The sequence below is a fragment of the Callithrix jacchus genome, chromosome 1 (assembly GCF_049354715.1).
Source record: "Callithrix jacchus isolate 240 chromosome 1, calJac240_pri, whole genome shotgun sequence".
Taxonomy (NCBI): Eukaryota; Metazoa; Chordata; class Mammalia; order Primates; family Cebidae; genus Callithrix; species Callithrix jacchus.
The window spans coordinates 160824595-160847574 of NC_133502.1; the positions used below are offsets into that span (position 1 = coordinate 160824595).

General features: G+C 40.3%; 1 protein-coding gene across 3 annotated transcripts in view; it reads left to right on the top strand.

The window, feature by feature from the left end:
• Positions 1 to 5362: 5362 nt before the first annotated feature.
• Positions 5363 to 22980, top strand: part of KIAA1958 (KIAA1958 ortholog) — a 189806-nt gene continuing 172188 nt past the window's right edge. For 2 of the 3 annotated variants that reach the window (XM_035254787.3, XM_035254793.3), the window contains exon 1: positions 5363 to 5659. The gene's annotated coding sequence lies outside the window, so the exon portion shown is untranslated. The remainder of the gene's footprint in view (positions 5660 to 22980) is intronic. The other variant, XM_035254801.3, reaches the window with a different exon arrangement.

Genomic DNA, 22980 nt, shown 5'->3' on the forward strand with positions numbered 1-22980 from the left:
TAAAAGCAGAATCCCACAGGTGTCCTTTCTGTCTCTCTTTCTCTCTGTTCTCCTCTACCCCTTGTCTCCCTGCTCCCTCCCCACCTGCCTGTTGGTCCTCTTGAGGCCTCCAGACTTCCCATTATCCTACCACTGGCATCACTATGCTTCTTGGGATCTGAAAGTACAGTCATGCATCACTTAAGAGAAATATATTCTGGGAAATACATCATTAGGCAATTTTGTCATTATACGGACATCATAGAGTGTGCTTACACAAACTTAGATGGTATAGCCTATTACCACATCTAGACTAAACCTAGCAGGTTATTGTGCTGAATACTGGTAGGCAGTTATAATACAATGGTTAGTATTTATGTATCTAAACATAGTAAAAGTACAGTAAAAATATGGCATTATAATCTTATGTTACCACCCTGGTATATGCAGTTTTTTATTGACTAATATTACGCAGCACATAAACTGTATAAATCTCTTCTGTTTTATGGATTTCATTTCACCTCCTCCTTGTGTCTTACAGACCTAAACCTAATTTTTTCCGTGTCAGGGATCTCCTAGACAGTGGCTATCTTGGCTTATGACATCTCTCATAGAGAGATGTCAAGATCAAATTAGAAAGCGACCGTAACAGGCCGGGCGCGGTGGCTCACGCCTGTAATCCCAGCACTTTGGGAGGCCAAGGCGGGTGGATCAGGAGGTCAAGAGATTGAGACCATCCTGGCCAACATGGTCAACCCCCGTCTCTACTAAAAATACATAAATTTATGGGGCTGAGGCAGGAGAATTGCCTGAACCCGGGAGGCAGAAGTTACAGTGAGCCGAGATCACACCACTGCACTCCACACTGGGGAGACAGAGCAAGAGTCTGTCTCAAAAAAAAAAAAAGGCTGGGTGCGGTGGCTCATGCCTATAATCCCAGCACTTTGGGAGGCCAAGGCGGATGGATCACGAGGTCAAGAGATCGAGACCATCCTGATCAACAAGGTGAAACCCCGTCTCTACTAAAAATACAAAAATTAGGTGGGCATGGTGGCGCGTGCCTATAGTCCCAGCTACTCCGGAGGCTGAGGCAGGAGAATTGCTTGAACCCAAAAGGCAGAGGTTGCGGTGAGCCGAGATCGCCCCATTGCACTCCAGCCTGGTACCAAGAGTGAAACTCCGTCTCAAAAAAAAAAAAAAGAAACCACAATAATAAAAATTACAACAATCAATACATCATTCCTTTTTATTGCTGACTAATATCCCATTATGTGGATATACTGAATTTTATTTATCCATTCATCAGTTGATGGACATTTTGGTTGTTTTCACTTTTTGTCTGTTACGATCAATCCTGGCATGAACATATACGTGCGAATTTTCTGCTGACACTGTTATACCTGAGCTAGTTAAGGAATGCGCCACACTCTGAGATTAAATTATGAGTCCTTTATTATGCCAGTGACCGAGGTAGCTAACCCTCAAAATTCTCTTGGCCTGAAGAAAGGGTTAAGAGGTTTCTTATACCCTAGTTTGAAAAGGGAGGAGGGAACCTAGCTGAAGCAATTTTCACAGAAGCAGAGTAAGCAAAAAGTTAAAAAGATAAACTAACACATGAGAAATGAGGCAGTACCAGGCTAGTGCTGTTATAAAGATATCTAACTTACAGATATACTTAAAAAGATATAGTTAAAAAGATAAACTTAATACATGAGAAATGAAACAGGTGCAAGGGCTAGAGCTGTTATAAAGATATACAACTTATAGATATGGGGGCTCTGGGTACTCGACAGCACCTGCATTCCTAGGCTCTGCTGGAACTGCTTAACTCAGCCTCTTATCAGCAAATGTGCTCCTGGATGTGCCCGGTTTTATCCTGCCCCAGCTACATACTACAGTTACGTACTTAATGAGGGGAATAACTAAAATGAAGAAGCTAAGATGGAGTCTGTCTGGCTTAAGAAGCTAACATGAGGCCTGAACAGCTCTTAGCTAAGGAGAGAGTTAGTTTAAGCTAACAAAAATCAGGTTATCACAACATATGCTTTCCTTTCTTAGTTAGGTATATACTTAGGAGAAGAATTGCTGGATCATAGAATCTTATGAGATTTAATCTTATGAGAAACTGCCAGTCTGTTTTCCAAAGCGTCTGCACCCTTTTACAACCCTACTAGCTGTGAAGAATCAAGTTCTGATTCTTTGCATCCTCATTAATACTTTTTTTCTATTATAAGCATCTTAGTGGATGTGTAGCGGTATCATATTGTGGTTCTGATTTGCATTTCCTTGTTCAATTTTTTTTAAAAATTCTAGTTCTAGGGAGATTACCCATTCTGTTATTTATGTTCTTGGACGTATTTATAATAGCGATTCAAAAGGGTTGTATCTAGTCACTACAATATCTGGATCATGTGTGCATCTGTTTCTATTGCCTTTTTTTCTTCTTGGCTTTTGTTCAGTCTTCTTGTTGGCATATATGTTAATTATTGGTGAATTGCTGGGTGTCACATATAAAAAATTATAAGGTTTTTCCACCAAATATTTTTTTCCTGGCAGACAGAACATAGGAAGATGATTCAGTCAGAAACTGAGATAGTTCAAGGCTGTGTTTTAGGCATTATTGGGGCTAATTTTGCTTTTCTTTAACTCCCAGGCCAAAGTTGTTAAATAGAAAGTCTGAGATGTTTACCAATAACCGTCCTTCCTATTTAATTATTTCCAGCACCATGAGGCAACCAAAGATTCCGGCTTTTTTTTTTTTTTCTTATCAGATGTGTTCTTGGCTTCTTGTTCCTTGCTTGCACAGGTTCAGAAGCAGCAAATGCTCTGAGGGGAAATGGCATGTACAGTGTTTGACTGTTTTTACTGTGATTGCTTTCTCTCAGATATTGGTTTCTCACGTCCTAGCTGCCTTAATAGACTTGACTCCAAATTTTGTATCTCCAGATCAATAAGACTGTCAATAAGCTCTAGGGTGCTTCTTTCTGACTTCTGTACTCCTAGACACAAATCAACAATGCCCTGAGAAGTAAAGCCAAGGATGCAGGACTCACTTCAATTTATTTCCCCTCTTCCTGGGCTCTTGGACTGTCAAGCCTTGAATGACAAGCTTGCTCTCCAACAGTTTTAAACAGATTTATTTATTTATTTAAACACCTTTTATAGTTCTCAGTGGCAGGGTTAGTTTGTTCAACAAGGTACCTCATGATAGCTAGATGTCTGCGTCATTTAAAAAATTCATTATGAAAAATCCTTTAAACAAATAAGATTTGTTTTTAAAAAGTCAATTGTGGCAAAAATAATTTAAAATCTACCTTTGTAACTACTTTTAAGTGTACAGTTCAGTGGTGTTATATTCATTGTGAAACATTTCTAGAACTTTTTCATCTTGCAAAACTGAAACTCTATACCCAGTGAACATTATATCACCATTCCCCCGTCCCTTTGCCCTCTAGCAACCACTATTCTACTTTCTGTTTCTACCAGTGTGACTATGCTATATACCTCATATAGGTCAAATCATAACAGTATTTGTCCTTTTGTGACTGGTTTAGTGCACTTGGCACAACATCCTCAAGGTACATCTATGTTGTAGCCTGTGATAGGATTTCCTTCCTTTTTAAGGCTGAATAATATTCCATTGTATGTATATATCACATTTTCATTTATATATTCATCTGCTGATGAACATTTCGGCTGCTTCATATTGGATATTGTCAATAGTGCTGCAGTGAACATTAGTGTGCAAATATTTTTTCGATATCTTGCTTTCAATTCTTTTGGACATTTACCCAGAAGTAGAATTGTTGGATCATACGGTACATCTAGTTTTAGTTTTTTGAGGAACTTCTATGCTGTTTTGCATAGTAGTGGTACCATCTTACATTCCTATCAGCATTGCATGAAAATTCCAATTTCTCCACAAGATCCCATCTTCAGAATATGCAGCAGTTAACTAGGGAGTTTTGATTTTTGGTCTTTTTTGTTTGTACAAACATTATTGTGTCCAAAACATTTACACAGATTTTAAATTTCAGCCTAGACCTGGAAGAATGTTGATAGAGGAAGGTGTTAAGAACATCGTGAATCAGCTCTGGAGATGGAGAGGGGTTGGCAGAAGCTACCTTAGAGGAGAAAACATGCTGATGTGGCAATGAAGTTACCTGCCTGGATTCTGGATGATCCTGGATACTTTCTCCTTTGCTAAGAAGTTAGCCTCTTTCTCTTCCTCAAAAATATTCTTCTCGCCCCTTACCTACTCCAAGGGTACAAGTGACTGGGGTATGCCTGTTATATAGGTGGGGAGAGGCCAAGATGTAGGCACTCCATAAGGCCAATCAGATATGCTATAAATGTTATTACCATGATTACTGCTTTGGAGATGGTCAGTGCTGTAAATAGAAAGGGAGTTAAGAGGAGACTCTGAAGCCAGACTGTTTGGAATCAATCTGGGCTCCTCCAGCTACTATCCATGTGATGTTGAACAAATTTCTTAATTTCTCTGTGCCTCAATTTCCTTATCCATAAAATGGCAACGTTAATAGCACTCACGGTGTAGAGGTCTTAGGATTAAATGAATCAACATTCACTAAGCACTTAGTGCAAACCGTGGGCAAAGAGCAAGTACTATGAAAGTGTTAGGTAAAATAAAGGTGGACCAAGCCTGGTTGCACCTAGCAAGTCCAGCCTCACCTTTGCTGTGCTGAGTCGCGTAGGTAGTGTTCTTGTGTCTCTGGTGTACTGGAGGATCTAGTTTTAGCGTACTATAGGTGTCATTAAGCATCCCCGCTCCCTCGATAGGATGGGGTGTGTGTGTTACAGGTGGATGTTGGGCACCTTCACGGGGCAGCGGTGATAGGGGGCTGTGTGTAGTATGTCGCTGGAAGGTGTATAATGCACATCCCTGGGCAGAGAGATGACTCGACTCAGTACATTATAAGGGGCATCACACACCTCACGGATGGTGTAGGTTTTGTCTGCTCCTAGCGTTTCGGCGGAGATGCTCCGAAGGGCATTGGGGAACGTGGGCCCCGAACGTGTAGTAGGAGGCAGTGCTGCACACCTCCTCCAGCCATAGCGGGGACAGCGGGTTCCACACCTGCAGGGGCAGCTCTCTGAGCTCGTGCATGCGGAAGGCGGGTTTGCTCCAAACCTTCCGGGCCAGCGCGCCGGCCACCGCGTGCGCGCGTGTGTGCAGCTGGAGGCTCGATCCACACCTCCTCCGGGCAGCAACGATTGCGAGCTCGGTGCGTGCCGTACAAGGTGTCGTTACACACTTCCTGTGGATCTCGCCGACAACGGCGCGTTTCCGGTGCCGGCTGGAGCCCGGGGTCCGAGCCCCCGCCCCGCTCGCCAGCCCCGCCCCGGCCCGCCCGCGCCCCGCCCCCTGCCCGCCCGCCGCGCTCCGAGGCGGGCGCGCGGAGCTCGGGGCGCACGGAGCGGCGCGCGCCGGTCGGCCGAGCCAGGCTGGCGCCCCCGCCCCGCGCCCCGCGCCTTGGTCCGCCGCCCGCCGGGCGCCTTCCCCACGCCACTTGCCTTCGGTGCCCGGCCCTCCGGCCGCTCTCCTCCCGCCCTTGCGCCCCTCGGCCCGCCCCGTCCAGCCCGGGCTGCCCGGTCCCCGCAGGCCCCCCCGCCGCCCGCGTTCCTATGGACAGACGCACAGACGCACAGACACCTGCAGGTGGGTGAGAGCCCGCGCGCGGGGCGGGGACGAGCGCGCCGACGCCGCGACCCAGGCGGGGAGCCCCTTTGTGTGGGGGGCGGCCGCGCTGGGGTTGGCTCTGCTTCCCCGTCAGCGGCCGCGCGGTGACCCGGCTGAACCTTCCTTTTGTCTCCTCTCGGGGGAGCGAGGCCGGAGCGAGGGCAGAGACCCGGGCGGCCGCTCGTTGGCGGCGCCGGGCTTGGGGGTGCGAGGCGCGGAGACCCCGGCGGCGGCTCCGGTCCGCCTGCCCTGGGCCGCCCCGCCGCCCGGCAGCGCGGGTCTCAGCGGCGGCTGCGGGCGCTGTGCGTGGAGCTGGCGCCCCTGCTCCTGCTCTTGGGTCTGTTGGAGGTGGGAAGGAGGGCGGGAAGGAGGAAGAAAAGGTCTGCCCTGTTAGTTTCCAAGTCTTGAGATGCTTGTGGAGGAAGAGCTCTGCACCACTAGTTTCCCTCCTCGGGAGGCTCGCGGGGGTGCGTTTGGGGCGTGTGTGAGGGAACGTGTATGGCTTCACTCCCTTATTTATTGTTTCTAACGGAGGAGGGCTTTCTCCAAAAGGCTCTTCCGCCCCCTCCACCCCCATCTGAGGCTGCGCACAGTGGTTTGTGTTTGCTATCAAATATATCGAAAACTGTATTCCCCTGGGTAGGAGGAGGTTGGACTGACCAATGTCAAACCAAAATCAAAGAATGTTTTTGGTTCCCTCGTGTCTTTTTTTTTCTTCACTGTTTTAGATGGGGACTTAAAAAAAAAATGAACATGGCTGTGATTTTTACAATTATGTATGTTTATTTTGTGTGTGTGGGGGTGTGTGTGTTTAAGTTTTGGAGTAAAGTTTTGTTTTTTCCCGGACTCGTTAGGATTCGCAAGACGGAATCCTCTCCCGGTGAAATAAACAGTTAACAAGCCAGTCAGGTAGTGACAGCTTCCATGGTGGAGGTTAAATTGGAATGCAGTAAACAATGATCTAGCTTTCCGTTCAGTCTGAAGCCTTTATTTCTGCTGGTTTAAGATACGAGATCTTTCACAACTCATGAGGACATGAACGTCAGAATAGAGTTTTCCCCCTGTGATTGTGCTTTTCTTGTTTTATTCTATATAACCCAATGATTGGGTTGTACATGGACATGGATACAGTGTTTTGAAAAATACTGTAGGGTGATGAGGTTTCTTATTCGTCTTATTTGATTAGCCAGCTAAGTTTCTTCATGAACTGTTGCTGTGTTTTTGTAGATATTCAAACAATAAACGAGGTTGAATAAGCACCCAGAAAATTAATTTTACAGATTCAGGTTTTTAAAATGCAGGTATGGATTTATAACTGTATTAATCTCAATCTGCTGCTCAGTTCTGGAAACTCTTTTTTGCCCACCGTATGAGAATTTATATTGACAAACTTAAGTCTGACAGGTTACCCGGGAGATTGAAAAAAAAACGAAGAAGCGGTTTTGGGGGACATGCATACAATTATATGGATAGCCATGTGTAGGAAAAAAAAGACTTTCTTAAAAAAAAAAGCTAAACTTGAAGGAAGAAGGTGGAAAATTATGTATTATTTAAATTTTCATTAAGATTTAAAAATTAGAAAACAGTATACAATTTAATGCACTTTTTAAAAAAACTGATGTTTGTCATTATAAAAATACCGTTTAGTATGCTTTAAATAGTGCTTCTTTCTAGGAGAAAAAGCTATCCTAGATTCTTGCCCCAGTTACTTTAACAGATTAATGTTATTGCATGCCTGATTTTATAAATGCCTAGTGTGTGCATTTATACACACGTTACTTAAACCCTAGCAATAATCAAGCCAACCCCTTTTAGTTGATAAAATTTTACTAGTTTCTGCTTTAACTTACAGTCTGCATTAGGTAAATTAATGTAAATTCTGCACAGAGGCACAGAGCTCAGTATGTGGCTCTGGTAGGCCCTTGACCAGTGCTCCTTTTCCCTCTCCATTCATAATAATAGCCCAAAGAGGAGAGCCATTAAAATTTGGTATTTGGTATTTGGCTTTATCGTGAATCCAGGAATGGAGTTCTAGCCCACTCTCAAATTTCAGCTCTTAGATATATATACTCTTCCTTAGCTCCTAAAAGTATTAAAAAAAAGATGAGCTAACAATTGAATTGCTTGTTTATGTATTTACAGGGCTGTCAGTGATAGTGAAAAGATTGAACAAAGAGTCACTGTTTAAACTAAGCATTAACAGAGTGGCTTGTATTGAGAATTGTTTTGGCAAAGCTGTAGTTGTGCCTAAGTTTTCTGAGATCATCAGTGTAGTCTTTATGTGGGCTGGCTAAAAGATAACACCTGTTTTTTTTTTTTGGAGGGGGGGTTGGACTGATATGTAGATATTAATTTTTTGTTTTTTGTATACTTAGCAATAATAGTGTAATCAGAAGCATTCTAGAGAACCTTACACATTTTTAACTGATGTCCTTTCTGGTAAGTTGCTGTTCAGGAAGGCATATAAATTATTTTTCATTTTTCATGTTTGAAATTTTTTTCATTTATTTTGACAAATAAGTGCTACTTCCAGAAAATTTGTATTTGTATAAAACTTGATTTTTAAATATAGCTGACATTTACCAACTTCTCTTTTTAAAACAACATTAAGCCATCCACAGTTAAAACTGATAGGCTTTAAAATCCATGGACTTTTCTAGCGTTTTCCTGTTTATTGGTTATCAATGTGGTATCATTACAGGAAGCTTAAAATGGCCACTTTGTTAACCTGAATGATCAAATGACTAGTGTTATCATTAGTAATAAATGGAAAGCCAGAAAGTAACAATTTTGTTCTTTGTAATAGATTTGTGACTTTCAAATCTTTCTTTTTCACATTTTTTTTGTAGCCTGGTGAGGAAGCAGGTCTGACTGTGAGAGGTGTGGACAGTGACCTCTCATTCCAGCCTTTATCCATCATCATCCTGTATTGTTTAAGAACAGCACAAACCCCATGTTGCTTGCTGAAAATGCAGATTTCATTCTTGGATTAATATTCTGGTACCAGATGTATGAGGCTGGCTCTGAAGAAGCTTTTTCTCTTAAGTACTGTCAAAAATAGAGAAGCTGAAGATTGGAGAGAAGCCATTTATTTTGAACAGTTTATTTTCTGACAGTTTGTGTTTGTAAAGAAACCTGCTCATAATATTTACTTAAGAGATCTACATAGTTGTCTGAGGAAGCCCCACAGGTTTCTTTTAAAAAGTTTCCATTGAGCTTAACTCTTATGTGATACTTCTTGACTTTGCTTCTGATTAGTTGATTTATGCACTTTATTTACTAGCATGATTGGAGAATTCTTCTGCTAGACTGAAATTGCACTCTGCCTGTGCTCTGGTCTGTTTCCTAGGTAACAAATGCACTGCATAGATTCCATAATGAGGACTGTGGTTGGCTAGTTACTGTGTAAATTCTGTTGTTTGGTAAAGCTTAGTCTCAAATTCAAATAAAGGTCAAGAAACCAAAAGTACTAAAAATGCAAATTTTTGAATTTTATTTTGTATCCAATGCCAACAAAGTTTAATAGGCTTTTCTGGAGAAAGGCAAATTATGCAGCCGTATTCAGGTTTATTTTGCAAAGTCTTACACTTAAACAGTTGGAGAGCTTTTTCACCGCTAGTGTTCATACTGCTAATGCTAATGGCTCTAGTGGCAAAGAAGATGTATTTCAGAAATATTTTATCACACTTGAAAATAATACAGGAAGCAAAGAATTGTGGTCTAGGACAACAGTGATATACTGAAAGGAAATAACATTATGTCTCAAAAGAAAAATTATACAACTTTGATGTGAGATATAATTGTGTTTTTTAGAGACGAGGTTGCATTCTGTCACCCATGCTGGAATAGTGCAATCATAGCTTACTGCCTCTTTGAACTCCTGGGCTCAAGGGATCCCACCTCAGCCTCCCAAGTAGCTGGGACTACAGGCACACACCATCACACTCAACTAATTTTTCTTATTTTTTGTAGAGATGGGGTCTTGCTATTTTGCTCAGGCTGGTCTTGAGCTGCTGGTCTCAAATGTTCCTCCTGTTTGGGCCTCCCAAAGTGCTGGGAGTATAGGTGTGAACTACCACATCCAGCCATAACTTCAAAACTTAAGAAGACATTAAAACGTTGAAGCAATGTTTAAAAACATTAAAAATCTTACCATAAAATTTTGGTATGAATTACCAGAAATTCATAAAATGATGAATTTCTACTCTAGTTTTTCTCCTTCTCTGCGTGAACTTTGGCCAACCTAGCACCAGGGAGCAGGTTCCCCCTTGGCCACTGCAAGTTAGAGAATAGCTTTCCCTTCCACCTTACTCTCTTCTGGAAATCTATGGCCTTTTTTTTTTTTAAGCTCTGGACACAGGACGAAAAGTATTGTGTATGAAATGGCTAGTAATTATTAGCTGGTACCCCCTACCCCCCCGCCTTAGGAAGCCTGCAAAACACCAAAATGCCATTAAAAGCCGCTGGAGATATCTTTTCACTTGATGCCTGAAAATGTTTTTTGTTTTTCAGTCATCAAGGGTTTCATTAGCTGAACATTCAAATAAAATACACACAACTGTTTTTAATTCTAAATAATTATATGAAGTTGCTTCTGTTGCTTTCCCTTGCTTTGCTGGATTGTTTTTAGATAATTCATTTACTCTTTGGTTAACTTTCATTTCAGGCAGAGGATACATCTTGGTTGGCTTCTCTTTTTATTCTTGGTTTTCTTCAAAACTGATACTACGTTAACCTTTTCTGTCCTTTTCTAATTGAAAATATTGTATCCCTTCATTTTTTCTTATATTTTCCCCTGTAAATACTTATTATTATTTAAAAATATTTTCCTTGTGTGATTTAAGGCATAATCACCATATATCAAAAGCTCTACCCTTTTTTCTGTTATAGGACTTCTTATTTCTGGGACAGCATTGACAGCGTGTGAATTCTTGACTAGCTAGGACTACTTCCTCCTCTTAGTTTGTATTAATTTGTTAGGGCTACCGTAGAAAGAATTACAGGCTGGTTGGCTTAAACAACAAAGATTTATTTCTGGCAATTCTGGAGGCTAGAAGTGTAAGATCAAAGTGTTGGCAGGGTTGGGTTCTTCTAAGGCCCCTCTCTTGGTCAATGGGTGGCTGTCTTCCTTAGGTGGCCTCAGATGATCTTCCTTCTGTGTATGTGTGTGTCCTAATTTCCTCTTCTTTTAAGAACACCAGTTGTATTGGATTAGGGCCCACCAATGTGACTTCATTTTACCTTAATTACCTCTATTAAAGGCCTTACCTGTACTGTAAGTCACATTTTGAGGTACCAGGGTTTAGGACGTGACCAGATGAATTTGAGAGGAACATAGTTCAGCCTGTAACACAGTCTGCCCCTCTACCTACTGCCTTTCATTCGTATATATCTGCATACATACATGCCTGACTCCACATGTGGGATTTTATAGTGGTTTCATCTTTTATGTCTTTTTTACTCTGTTGGCAGTTTGTCATTTGATTTCCAGGTCCAAATACACAGCAATAGAATCGACTCTATGTGTAGTCATAAAAATAAAGTAGATAAAGGCTTTTTGTTTTTCACTCTTTGTATTCACTGTTTTTCAAATGCTTTATTTTGAATGATGTTAAAGTATAAAAATCTTTTTTTTGAGACAGGATCTTCTCGCTCTGTTGCCCAGGATGGAGTGCAGTAACGTGATCACAGCTCTCTGTAGCCTGGACATCCTGGGCTCAAGCAGTCCTCTTACCTCAGCCTTCTGAGTAGCTGGGATCACAGGTGCACACCAGCATGCCAGCTAACTTTTTAATTTTTTTGTAGAGATGAGGCCTGTGTTGCCCAGATTGGTCTTAAACTCCTGTTCTCATGATATTCTCCTGTCTGGGCCTCCCAAAGTGCTGGGATTACAGGCCTTTGCCACTGTGCCTGGCCAAAATTCTTAATAGTTATTTTGGAATACTAGAGAATATTATTGTGGCCAAACAGTGCTAAGCTGGAGGACATGTTTCTTTTGGTGCTTTTTATTCCAGCTATTGGTCTTGCTGCTCTCATGGTAAGTTACACACTATTTGGTCTTCTCACGCATGTCTGATGTTTCTTGAATCTAACATCTAGTCAGGGCTTTTCTCCTGAAATCCACATCTTTTTGTCCTACTATGACTAGATATATTCACTTAATTTTCTACAAGCATTTCGCATTCAACATGCCCCAGACTTATTTTTGTCCTCTTCAAATCTGTGTGTTTTCTTTTTTCCCTAGCTCAGTAAATTGGTACCACCTTCCATCCATTTTCCCAGTCCAGAAATTTAGGAGTTATCTCTGATTTCTTCTTTATTCTTAGTTCTATTTTCTATACATAATCCCCTGGGTCAGTCAATTCGTGCACCCCAAGATTTCTCAATTCTGTTTGTCCCACGTGAATCATATGCTACTCTGTTTGCATTAGTCTTAGTTTTAGTTAAATATATTCAGTGAGCAACAGAAGTCCTTATGGTAAGTCTTCTGTAATCATTTAGTATGAAGTTGATTGAATTTTCTCTCTTTTTTTTTGAGACACAGTCTTGTGCTGTCACCCATGTTGGAATGTAGTAGCATGATCTCGGCTCACTGCAGCCTCTGCCTCCCAGGTTCAAGTGATCCTTCTGCCTCAGCCTCCTGAGTACCTGGGATTACAGGTGCCCGCCACCACACCTGACTGATTTTTGTAGAGGCAGGGTTTCATCATGTTGACCAGGCTGGTCTCAAACTTCTGACCTTGTGATCCGCCCACCTCGGCCTCCCAAAGTGCTGGGATTACAGGCATGAGCCACTGTGCGTGGCTATTGAATTCTTATAAGTGGCTTTTGTTAAATGTATCCCTTGCCTTTCATATTTAACACTGTTTATCTGTGGCTTTTATACTTCAAGGTCAGTTTGACTGAATAAAAATACTTAATACTTGACTCACTTTTTTTTCCCTCAAGTATCTTTAAAAATGTTACTCTCTTGGAGGAGTTGGCAAACTTTTTCTGTAAAAGACCAAATAATAATTATCTTAGGTTTTCTGGGTCATAGGTTTCCCTCACAATTACTTAACTGTGCCATTGCATTGCAAAAGCAGCTGTAGATAGTGTGAAAATGAACTAGCGTGACTGTTCCAATATAACTTAATTTACAGAACCAGGCAGTGGGCTGGATTTGGTCCATGGGCCTTAGTTTGCCGAGTCTCACTCTGTTCTGATAAAATGTGTCATTGTTAAACTCTAATACCAATATGATTTTCTTTCTTTATTTGTTTGCCTAGATACCCAAAGACTTTTTCTTCATATTTAAAGCTAATACTTTTACTAGAATCTGTTGACTATTCCTTGTTAATTCTCCCAGACACACAGTGTGTTTTTTATTATATTGGCCCAAATGTTGTTTCATATTTTCATCAATTATAGTTTTTTACTATTGTGTTGCATTGTTTTCATTTTCTATCTTTGGGGCCTCCTATTATGTGTATGTTGGATCTTCTTGTATCTATACCTTTCTTTTAAACAAAAAGAATATTCTTTTTGTTTGTTTGTTTTGCTTTTATAGTTTTTCTATTTTCTATTTCTATATGCTTTAGTCTCTTCAATGTATTTTCCATGGTATCTATCTCTGTTTTTTTTTTTTTTGAGATGGAGTTTCGCTCTTGTTACCCATGCTGGAGTGCAATGGCGCGATCTCGGCTCACCGCAACCTCTGCCTCCTGGGTTCAGGCAATTCTCCTGCCTCAGCCTCCTGAGTAGCTGGGACTGTAGGCACGCGCCACTGTGCCCAGCTAATTTTTTGTGTTTTTAGTAGAGATGGGGTTTCACCATGTTGACCAGGATGGTCTCAATCTCTTGACCTCGTGATCCACCTGCCTCGGCCTCCCAAAGTGCTGGGATTACAGGCATGAGCCACCACGCTCAGCCTTTTTTTTTTTTTTTTGAGATGGTCTCACTGTCACCCATGCTGACGTGCAGTGGCACAATCATGGTTTACTTCAGTGTCAACTTCTCTGAGCTCAGGTGACCCTCCCAGTATAGCCCTGAGTAGCTGGGACTACAGATGTGCATCACCATGCCCTACTAATTTTTGTATTTTTTGTAGAGACAGGGTTTCACAGTGTCGCCCAGGCTGGTCTCAAATTCATGGGCTCAAATGATCCATCTGCCTCAGCCTCCCAAAGTGCTGGGATTACAGGCATGAGCCACTGCACCTGGCAGAATCCGTCTATCAAGTTTAGTGTTCTTTCTTGTTTTCACTTCCTGTCTGAGTTTTTTCTTTTCTGTTCTATTATGAACTTTGTCATTTCTTATTGTATATCCTCTTATCTGGCCAGATTCATTTCTTAGTTTTTCAATTTCTGATGTATGCTGTTCTTATTAGAACATTTTTAGATGTTTTTTTTCATTTTTTCTCTTTGAGTCAGGGCCTTGCTTTGTCATCCATGGCTCAAGGGATTTACCCACCTCAGCTTCCCAAGTAGCTAGGACTACAGATGTTTGCCACTACTGCCAGCTGATTTTTTTTTTTTTTTTTGGTGAAGATAGGTTTCACTATGTTGCTCAGGCTGGTTTTGAACTCCTGGGCTCAAGTTATCTTCCTGCCTTGGTCTCCCAAAGTGCTGAGATTACAGGCATGAGGCACTGTGCTGGCTATTTTCTTAATTTCTCTTAATTCATTTTGAAATATGTTACAATTCTCATCTTTTTTCTTGCTGTACTTTTAAATTTAATTGTTCTCTCGGTCATGTTTAAATTAGATGGACTTACTATTACTTTTGGACAAGTTTCTATGATGGAGGTAGAAATTGGCAAAGATAGTTTTCCTGGTTTTATGGTTTGAAGATTTTCTCCTTTGCTGCTTATCTGAAGTATTTTAAAAATATGGCCACTCAATTAAAATAAAAATTAGGTACCATTGTACACTCACTATTATGGCTAAATGAGAACGATGGAAAATATCAAGTATGAGGATGTGGAGTAGCTGGAATCCTCCTGCACTGCTCTGTGAAGTGTAAATTGGAATGGAAACGTAAAGTGGTACAGCAGTTTGGAAAGCTGTGTAACTATATCTACTAAAGCTGAACATATGCTGCAAATCCTGTGACTCAGTAGTCTAAGATACATATGCACCCAAATGACTGGAATGCTCATAGCACGTTTGTCATTGCTCCAAACTGAAACCTGTCCCGATAGCTATCAGTCATTGTTGTTCCCATCCACAGTGAGTCTGACTTTGGCTGTGTAACTTGCTCTGGCCAGTTGGACATTAGCAAGCATTATGCAACAGAAGCTTGACAAGTGTTTACATACTCAGGGGAATAATGCCCTGAGACCACATCATAAGGACATACTGGAGTAGGAGAGGTTACATGGAAGACAATCATGGTGCCCAGCTAATGACCGTAGTAGTACTTACTGACAGACTCGTGAGTGAAGCCATCTTTGACCTTATAGTTTGGCTGACCTTCCAGCTAAAAGGAGCCACATGAACAAGTCCAAGTAAAGCCAGAGGAGAAACTGCCTAGAAAACACATAGAATTGTGAGAAATAAGAAATTGTTGTTTTAAGCCATTAAATTTTCAGGTGATTTGTTATACAGCAATATTAAACTGACTCAGCTTGAATAAATACATCACAGTATATTTACACAATGGAATACTGTAGAGCGATGAGAATAATAAACAGTCTACAGCTGCATGCAGTAGTATGTATGAACCTCACAGACATATGTTGAGCTAAAGAAGCCAGACAGAGCAGAGTTTATACTATATGCCTTCATATATAGAATGTCCTCAAACAAGCAGAATCATTTTGTTCTGTTAAGAAGCCAGAATAGAGACTGCTCTTGGGGGAGTGTTGACTAGAACAGAGAAAGTAGAGGCTGCTGGAAAGGTTCTGTTTCTTGAACTGGGTGCTGGTTACATAAATGGGTTCTGTTTGTGAAATTGTGATATCAGCAAGTTCACTTATTGCCGCCTTTTTCTGGGTATATACTTCAACATAAAGGAAAAATGTGACTTCTTGATGTGGCCTCCTCTGTGGTATTCTGAGATTAACCTCCTTTGGGTATCTCTTTCCTTTATTCCCCCTCATGCTTCTTTGTTTGATTTGGATTCTAGTCCACGGTGTTCTTCCTGAAGTCTCTTAAGTCGTTATGGTTTTGCATTCTCCCCCAGAAACTTCACTAGTTGTTCTTAGATACAATTTCACTTAAAAGGGGTCTTCCCTTTTTGATGGTAAGTTTTTCTTTCCTAGCTTTTAGAATCACTAGAACTCTCTTTTTCCTCCCTTCATCTACCTAGTTCCTTATTCTCTATAGATTCTATTTTTGTGGGTGTTTTAGCCCTGCATACTTACCTGGTGTCCATGGAGCTATCCTATCACCTGATATTGTTGAACAAATGTCTCTTGCTCTTGTCCACCTATTTTGTTATCCTCCCATCTGTGGGTGTTTTTATTTTCTCCGTGGAGATAATTGTAGATTCATTTGCAGTTGTAAGATAAAATACAGAGAGGTTCTTTGCATACTTTGCTCAGTTTCCCCCAGTGGTAACATTTTACAAAATTATATTTGTAATATTACAACCAGGGTATTGACGGTTTATAGGCTGAGTGGTATCTCTGCAAATTCATATGTTGAAGCCCCAACCCTCCAGTACCTAATGTAACTGTATTTGGAAGCTAGGGCATTTTAAAAGATGGTTAAGTTAGGATAAGGTTGCTGGAGTGAGCCCTACTGTACTCCAGTCTGGTGGTGTCTTATAAGAGGAAATTTGTACATAAAAAGAGACATTAGGGACATGCACATAGGGGAAAAACTCTGTGAAGGAAACAGCAAGGAGGGGGCCATCTGCAAGCCAAGGAGGGAGGCTTCAAAAGAAACCAAGCCTGCCAACACTTTGATCTTAGAATTCTAGCCTCCAGAATTGTCAGAAAATAAACTTCTGTTGTTTCTAGTACCCAGTCTGTAGTATTTTGTTATGGCAGCCCTAGCAAACGAATACACTGATGTTGGTAAAATCCACCACTCATTCAGACTTCCAGTTTCAGTGGTACTCACTATGTGCTAGATTCAATACAGTTCTATCACCTTTTTAGGTTTCTGTTTCTACTAGCCTCTCCATTGCCCCCCAGCATTTCTAACATATTTGTATGGTTAGATTTGAGGAGAGTCCAAAACTCAGTATCTGTTGTCTTGCTTGCTTAGAAGTCCTTGATTTATTTTTAAGTAGTTTTTTTTGTTGTTGTTGTTATGTTGGAAGACTTATTTTCCTATTAATCCAAGGGAACAAATACCTGATTAGGCAAGAAAGGGTAAGCTGTGCAATAATCTGATTAGTAATAACTTTTCTACTGTATCTGATTTATAGTGATAAGCCAATATATATTTGTTGCAGAGAGTTTCTTTTCTAAATGACTAAGGTTGTTAACATTTTCATGACAGTTCTGGTTCAGTTATTGACTTTGTTTATCTGACATCTTCAGAAAACAAGGAGTTCTTCGTTAGTGAATTTACCATATACCCAAGGTTTATTTCCCGGAGAAAAGTGAAGATTAAAATCATTTTTAGTGAAGATGTTCTTTAAACATAGTTTAAGTAAAGGTGGCAGTTCAGTTGTTTTTACAAATCTGCCTAAGGAATCCTCTGGCATCTGGATGAACCCAAGCAGATAACGGAGAAATTTTCAAGATTTTTTTTTCTCTCCCTGGAAAATTCACTTAAGTTTTTCAGCTCTGAAGTTTTGCAATAAATTTAGACCAGTTTTCTATAGCCAATTCAAGGAAGGATCAATCAACCCAACTTAGAAATCCATAAAATTCATGGATTTACCAAAATCTTGTTTAAACAGCCTTTGAAGATTCGTTTAAAGTTTCTTTTATGTTGATATAACTTACGTAAAATGCATAAATCTTAGGTGTAGAGTGGAGTGATAGTCCCTTTTATTTTTAGTTGAGACATAATGATTCTACATGTTTTTGGAATACAGAGTAATATTTCAATATTTGTATACAATGTATAATGATCAAATCAGGGTAATTAGCACATCTGTCATCTCAAACATTTTATCATTTCTTTGTGCTGGGAACATTCAAAATCCTCTTTTCTGGCCTTTTGAAAATATACAGTTAGATAATGGTTAACCGTATTCTTCCTACAGTGCTGTGGAACACCAGAGCTTATTCCTCTCTAGCTGTAATTTTGTATCTGTTAAACTAACCCCTATCCACATCTTTCCCCTACTCTTCTCAGCCTCTAATACACGAGGTTCTACTCTCTACTTCCATGAGCTCAAAATTTTTTTTTTATCTCCCAGGAGTGAGAACATGTGGCATTTATCTTTCTGTGCCTGACTTTGTTTAACATGTTGTCCTCCAGGCTTATCCATGTTGCAGCAAATGGTGGGATTTCTTTCCTTTTTATGGTTGAATAGTATTCGATTGTGTATATATACCACATTTTCTTTATCCATGCATTGGTTGATGGACATTTGGTTTGATTCCATGTCTTAGCTATTGTGAAAGTGCCACAATAAACATGGTGGTACAGATAATCTCCTACACTGATTTATTTGATACACTGGTTTTCTTTTCTTGGGATAAATACACAGTAGGGGGATTGCTGGGTTAGGATGGTAGTTCTGTTTTTAGTTTTTTGAGAAACTTCCATGCTGTTTTCCATGATAAATAACCTTTGGAGATTTCTGTGAAATTTTAGCTGAAGGTATTCCTATTCTACCTCACAGCAACATTTTAAGGAATGTTCTGCTTTAAAAGTTGTGGGTCATATCATAGTGTAGTCTTAGAATTATTTTCTTTTGAATATTATTAATGAATATGAATATATAAATTGAAAAGTATATATTAATCTGCCTATGATATATTTTGATTATGAGTATATTTGGAATATGAATATCTTCTTGATATGTATATAGTCTTACATTGTTTTTTGGCCAACTGGCTGGCTACTTTCTGGTAGATAAAAGTTTTAACCCAAACTATATTCCTTATATACATTTTTCTGATGATATGTTTATACACTGCGATAAGGTATAAAATCTGTACTTTCCATTAATGAAGTGATTGCCTCAGAAGCTTAGGGGTTTTCCTATTAAAGTTTCTAGTATTTGTTATTATTTTTGAGACAGTCTCTCATTCTGTTTCCTAGCCTGGAGTGCAGTGGTACGATCTCAGCTCACTGCAGCCTCCACCTCCTGGTTCAAGCGATTCTTGTGCCTCAGCCTCCTGAGTAGCTGGGATTACAGGTGTGCGCCACCATGCCCAGCTAATTTTTGAATTTTTAGTAGAGATGGGATTTTGCCATGTTGTCCAGGCTTGTCTCAAACTCCTGACCTCAAGTGATCTGCCTGCCTTGGCCTCCCAAAATGCTGGGATTATGGGCATGAGGTACCATGGTCAGTCTAGTATCATTTTTATTTGATGCTTTCCTATTAATCATCAAATAGATATTTAATGATTATTTAGTCGTCTAAGAACATATTGGCCTCAGAAATAAGCATGTCCTTGCACATTACATGATAAACAAAATTCCTGTTGAATGTAAAATAATGTAGTTCTATATAATATTTTTGAGAAAAACGGTACATAGATAGAAAGGTCAGTTGGTTTGGCCATGTGAAAGTTTAAACTTGTCTGGGTTCGGTGACTCCCTGTAATCCCAGTATTTTGGAAGGACGAGGCTAGAGGATTGCTTGATCCCAGAAGTTCAAGACCAGCCGGGGCCACAAAGGGAGACCCCATCTCTTAAAAAAAAAAAATTAGCCTGGCATGGTTGCATGCACCTGTGATCCCAGCTACTCAGTAGGCTGAGGTGGGAGGATGAAGTGGGAGGATCTCTTCAGCCTGGTTGGTTGAGGCTGCAGTGAACTATGATTGTGCCACTGTACTCCAGTCTGGGTGACAGTGCAAGGCCTTGTCTTCAAAATAAAAAAAACTCAAAAAACTTTATTTTTTAAACAAAATAATGAAATTGAAAAGGAAAGAGCATACTTCGGGAGGCTGGGGTGAGAGGATTATTTGAGGTGAGAAGTTTGAGACCAGCCTGGGCAACAAAGCAAGACCTTTGTCTTTACAAAAAAAAAAAAAAATTTAGGCCTGATGGGTCATGCCTGTATTCCTAGCTACTTGGGAGGCTGAAGTGGAAAGATCACTTGAGTCCAGGAGTTAAAGGCTGTAATGGTGTCACTGCACTCCAGACTGGGCAACAACGAGATCCTGTCTGTTGAAAAAAACATAATGAATCCAAGTTGAGAAATGAGAACACTGCCAAGAAGGCAGCCAACCAGGACTGCAATGGAGAATAACGAGGGAGAACTCTTTCAATCAAGTCTCCATTGGTTTCAAAAGAAAATATTCCATTTCAGATTTAAAAAATAGAGGAACCAACACCTTGCAGAGCTGGTAATATGATCAAGAGTTTATGTCTTTATGAAATTGTATTGTTTTGTTTTCACAATTTACAAAAAAAACCCTAATGAATAATAGATAAAATGAAGAGCAATTTATAGAAGAGAAATGTTCAGCCTCCTTGGTAATCTCACACAAATACTATGGCAATTCAGAAGTTTTTTTTAAACACTATCAAATTAGCAAAAATATAAAGTGAAATAATACCCATTTCTGGTGAGTAGAAAGGAAGAGGGGAGGAAGTTATTCTCATATGTATTGCTGATGGGAATATGGTATCCTTGTTTTCTTACAAAACTTTGAAGTACAGTAGACTTACAAAACATGAACATATCAATGTGTGTAGTTGATTAACTATTACAAATTGAGTACATGTGACTAGTACTCAGATAATAAACAAGACATTATTTACTCCTTGTGTTTCTCCCAATATCTAACACAATGTTTCTGAAACAAAATATCCTGACAGATTGCTGAGTCATAGGGTATATATGCTGAGCTTTAATGTGTTTTCCAAAGTAACTGTATCAGTTTATACTCATAGGAGCCATGTGTAAATGTTCCAGTTGCCTCACTTTCCATGATTATCATTTGAAAAACAATTTGTCAATATATTAAGAGCCATAAATATATTCATAACCAGTTTATCTAGTAATTCTACTAATTGAAAAGATAGAGGTACATGCACAAAAACATTCAGTGAAGCAGTCTAAATTTGGTCTGTTGCAACCCCACACCATTTGTTGTTGTCTGTGGCTGCTTTTGTGCTTCAGCGGCAGAATCGAGTAGTTAGTGAAAGAGAGCCTGCAAAGCAGAAAATATTTACTATCTGACTCACTCCAGAAAAAACCTTGGTGATTCCTGCATTAGAACATTATTCTGAATAGTAAAAGATTCACAATAACCGATATGTCCATCAAGAGGGGAATTATTGGCAAATCCTCGATAAAACTGGATCTAGTTATTTACAATGATGATTATAGAGACCTTCTAACCAACAAATGTTTTTTTGCTTTTTTTTTTTAGACGGAGTTTCGTTCGTTACCCAGGCTGGAGTGCAATGGCGCGATCTCGGCTCACTGCAACCTCCGCCTCCTGGGTTCAGGCAATTCTCCTGCCTCAGCCTCCTGAGTAGCTGGGATTACAGGCATGCGCCACCATGCCCAGCTAATTTTTTGTATTTTTAGTAGAGACAGGGTTTCACCATGTTGACCAGGATGGTCTCGATCTGTTGACCTCGTGATCCACCCGCCTCGGCCTCCCAAAGTACTGGGATTACAGGCGTGAGCCACAACAAATGTTTAATAGGCATTTACCATGTGTTAGGAACTTTTCTAGATGCTAGGAAATCAGTAAAAACGAAATACTTGCCCTTACAGAGTTTAAATTTTTAATAGGGGAATTTGAGAAGAAACAAAATAAGTAAAATAACATATAAGGGATAAGTGCTTAGAAGGAAGGAAAAAAGCAGGGAAGGGGGATATGAAATATTTAAGCGCAAGGTCTTGACATTTTAGATTAGGATTGCCAAGGAATATCTCTCAGAGAAAATGACTTTTGAGTAAGGACTTCAAATAAGCAAGAGGGATTGCCATGCAGGTATCTGGAGGAAGAGCACTTGAGGCAAAGGGAATGGCAAGTACAAAGGGTCAGTTGCAAATGTGCCTTGATATGTTCTATGAACAAGAATTTCAAGGGCTGGCTGGTCACAGTAGCTTACTCTTTTGATCCCAGCACTTTGAAAGGCTGAGGCGGGAGGATCACTTAAACCCAGGAGTTTGAGACCAGTTGGGAAACAAGACCCCTTCTCTACAAAAAAATTTAAAAGATTAGCCAAGTGTGGTAGTGCATACTTATAGCCCCAGCTACTAGGGAGGCTGAGGCTGCAGTGAGCTCTGTTCATACCACTGTACTTCAGCCTGGGCAAAAGAGTGAGACCCTGTCTCAAAAAAAAAAAAAGGCAAGGACTGCACTACAGCGAAGGAGGGGAGAGCTGCAAGGGAAGAGAGTTGCAAGAGTTTGGACAGGTAATTGGTGGTGGTAGTGGGTAGGGCAGACCATTTGCCACAAAGGGTAGAACTCTGTGGCAAAATGAAAAATCCCTATTAAAAATTGTTCAAGTAGGAAAAAAGGAATGATTTTTCTCCCTTCCATTTTCCCTCCCTCCCTGATCATGACTATCATGCAAAGCTACACATCAGGAAAAGATTGGAAGAAAATACTCTAAAATGCTAACAGTATTAATGTGCTGGGGTTATAAATTATATTTACATATTTGCCATACTTTCTATAATTTGGCTATATTTTATAATAAAAAGCATAATTAACAATTGGAAGTATTTTGCATATTTTTGTCTTTGAATACCTTTAGATTTACCCCAAGTTTATTGTACTTTACATCTTCCCCCAAGTTGATTGTAACCTGACCTTATTGATGGTGGGTAGCAGTGTCTTAAATCATCTGAGGAGTTGTTGGTTTTTAAATTATGTGTTAATCTTTCAGTGTTTGAATCAGACAGAACTGTAGAGATTATCTTTTTTCTTTTTCTTTTTTTTGAGACCGAGTCTCACGCCATCACCCAGGCTAAAGTGCAGTGGCATGATCAGGTCCCAGCTCAAGCAATTCTCTTACCTCAGCCTCCTGAGTAGCTCGGATTACAGGCATGCACCACCATGCTCAGCTAATTTTTGTGTTTTTAGTAGAGACAGGGTTTCACCATGTTGGCCAGGCTGGTCTTGAACTCCTAACCTTGTGATTCATACCCACCTTGGCCTTCCAAAGTGCTGGGATTACAGATGTGAGCCACTGCACCTGACCTCCACATTTTCTTTATGCAGTCTATCATTGATGGGCATTTGGGTTGGTTCCAAGTCTTTGCTATTGTGAA